Source organism: Hemiscyllium ocellatum, chromosome 17 (assembly GCF_020745735.1).
Source record: "Hemiscyllium ocellatum isolate sHemOce1 chromosome 17, sHemOce1.pat.X.cur, whole genome shotgun sequence".
Lineage (NCBI taxonomy): Eukaryota > Metazoa > Chordata > Chondrichthyes > Orectolobiformes > Hemiscylliidae > Hemiscyllium > Hemiscyllium ocellatum.
The window spans coordinates 64,087,838-64,090,827 of NC_083417.1; the positions used below are offsets into that span (position 1 = coordinate 64,087,838).

Here is a 2,990-nt window from a genome sequence, read left to right on the forward strand (position 1 = left end):
GTTAACGTCATTGCGGCGAGTTTTATGTTAAATAATCAGCAAGCCCCTTTGACAAAGACAAACACGGTCACTGCAGACAAACATCCGTTGAAACTTTAGGCCGGAATGATGTCGAATGCCAAGTTTCTTTTAATTCTCCTGGCGCTCCTGGACCTCACTACCGCAGGTATCTGTTCCATTAAACACAAAATGGTTTTCCATTACTGCATCAGTTGAATCAATTGTCGCTCTTCGGTTTGTTCTCTTATTTCTTTCATAATTACATGTTGAATTATGGTGTTAGGTGTGTGGTTTTGCCTAGTTTGCAATTAACTAAAATGTGCTCTTATGTTACTTCCAGATGTCTCAGATTCCTCTGTGAGCGTACGTCAATCTCCCCCAAAGGCAGTTATATCAAAGGGTTCCGACATTACTCTCTACTGCATTTTGCCCCTTTCTCATGATAATTCAGGGTTCGAGGTACGTTGGTGGAAACGGGGTGAGAATAAATTTCTTCAACCAGGAGTAGATAAAAGGAAACATATTGGTGTCATGTCTAAAGGATCTGCTAACCTGGATCTGCGAAACGCGATGCTTCAGGATTCAGGAATCTACCAATGCACAGTAATCCGACAGGGAGCATTTTATGGGAATGGAACAGGAACTAATCTAACTGTCTGCAGTAAGTGATGGGGTAATGGGACTATCCCAAACGCCTTGTTGCCATAGATTTTATTGTGCAGCCTTTCACTTTACAAATTAGGTTATATTGTTTACTTACAATGTTTACTTCAGATTTCTTATTTTGAGACCACCCCGCTTACATTAAAACATTGTACAAAACTGTATAATTAAATGGCAAAGTTTGATGTTTCATTTACTTTGCTATATCAATCGCCATGATATTAACGCAGGTGAGATACGGGTTCTAAATGCAGACTCTGGAAAACAGAGTTGGAATCCGAAATTCAGAAAATCAGAGGGCATTTGAACAGACTTCGTTTCAGATGCATGACCTTGTGAAGCCGAATGCTAACGGATAGGTCTAAACGTTAGCGTTCGCTTCAGATTTCTTATCTCAAGACCACCCCAAGCCCGCGGTGGTTCAAGGAGACAAAAGTTTTGCTTGTCTGTCCTGGCGACAGCTTCAGATTTTTCGATGACCTAATTGAGTCATCTTCTTTTCTTCTTAGTATCTAATGTATTGATTCTCCAACTGTGCTGGCTTCATGATATCGACTACGATTCTCCCGTCTTTATAATTATTAGGCTGATTGATTATTCTCTCCTTAGGACCGCAGTAAAAGAGTAATGTATTATCAATCAGGCATCAAGTGAGAATGTCATTCTTGTCTTTTTAATCTCAACATTTATCCAGCGACCTGATTTTTCCATTTTTTTTATTTGCAGTTTCTCCAGCTCCAATAAAGATTTACACAAAGCCACGCAAGGACAATTCATCGAAGTCTCTGACTCTTGTGTGTCAGACGAGTGCATTCCATCCGGGCGATTTTACCCTCGTTTGGTATAAAAATGGCATCGCAATTTCACCGGAGATAATTAGAAAACAGAACGCTGAAGGACTATATGAAGCTTTCAGTTCTTTGGAAGAGCCGCAGCCTGAGCGGACTGAAGTTGTCTACATCTGTTTGGTAATACACATCTCTCTCCGGACTCCCGCCATTGCTATCCACACTGTGACAAATATCTACTCAGGTATGAGACCAACAGACCTAAAAGTCAGCTCAACAATTTGTAAAATTTAGGAAAGAGTTGCAATTAAAGTTTGTGGACATTAATAGTGATTTTAAAAAATGCTTCGTAATTGAACTATTGGAAATCCTAAAATCAACGTTTAGTTGTAATGTTTCCATGTAAACTTTTATTGCCCAAGCTCATTGTCAAAACAAATTGATATCAGAATCATCCAACAGTCTATGAGCGCTCAGGTCCAGGCAATTTTTATTTTACTTCCAATTACAGGTCTAATTCATATTTAACATTTACATCACCAATTTCTTAACTGACCATATACTTGCTATTTTACTGCTTCTAAAAGAAGGTACCAAATATATCATTTGTTGTCCGCACTCTCATTATGTCAGAAGGTCGTCTTGTGGGCAAGATGTAATGCAATTTTTTCTTGGGAGGGATAAAGAAACACATGAGAGGGAATATTAAACTGATAAGGGCTGATCCGTGATTCATTACAATCGTGAATGATCGTCCAAACAAGTGTATTTGCCCACACGTTTGTTATATCCCTTCATATCTTTGCCGTTTAGAAACTTTTCGACCTTTATTTACACATGCTCATATATATGCTCCCACAGTCTGGGGTAGGCAATGCCACAGACGCAAGTCCTTCTAAAAAAAGAATTTCTTATCTCGGTACTAGATGACTTTACCCGTGCCCCTTGGTTCTCCAATCCCCAACTATGGGAAAATCTTTTTGTTATTCACCATTTTCTTTTCCTTAAGTGATTGGTAGTTTTCAATGAGATCGCCCTTATTTTGTGAAACGTTGGAGAGTACAGGCTCATTTTTCTCAATCTCTCTCCACAGAACAATTCTGCCAACCCAGGAACAAGTCCTTTGTTGCACTCACTCCATTGCAGTAATATCCTTCGTACGATCAGCGGATCAAAGACACGCACGCACATCACTCCGGGCGTGATCTAACCATGGTTCTGTAATATTGAAGCAAACTTTTGCTACTCCTGTACTCCAGTCCTGTTGTGATATTGACTAACATTCATTTTTGTGGCTAAGTGTTTATTGTTCACCCGTACTAGCATTAAGTAAATTATTGTTGAAGTCAGACAGATCCGATTGAAATCTTCAGTGTACTATACAATATAGCATGATCTCTTGTCATTTAAGAAGTACTCTGTACAACCGTTCCTCTTACTAAGTGAACACATGTTTCCATATCATCTTCTATCTCTACTCACCACCTCTGTCGAACTATGCTTGAAATTGCTTTGCATGGTCCTCACAGCACACATTCA

General features: G+C 39.3%; 1 long non-coding RNA gene across 1 annotated transcript; it reads left to right on the forward strand.

The window, feature by feature from the left end:
• The first annotated feature begins 633 nt into the window (after positions 1–633).
• On the forward strand, positions 634–2,656 carry LOC132823798 (uncharacterized). The gene is made up of 3 exons (XR_009645590.1): positions 634–661; positions 1,390–1,695; positions 2,545–2,656. It is a non-coding gene; the product is annotated as an uncharacterized LOC132823798 (long non-coding RNA).
• The last annotated feature ends 334 nt before the right edge of the window (positions 2,657–2,990 follow it).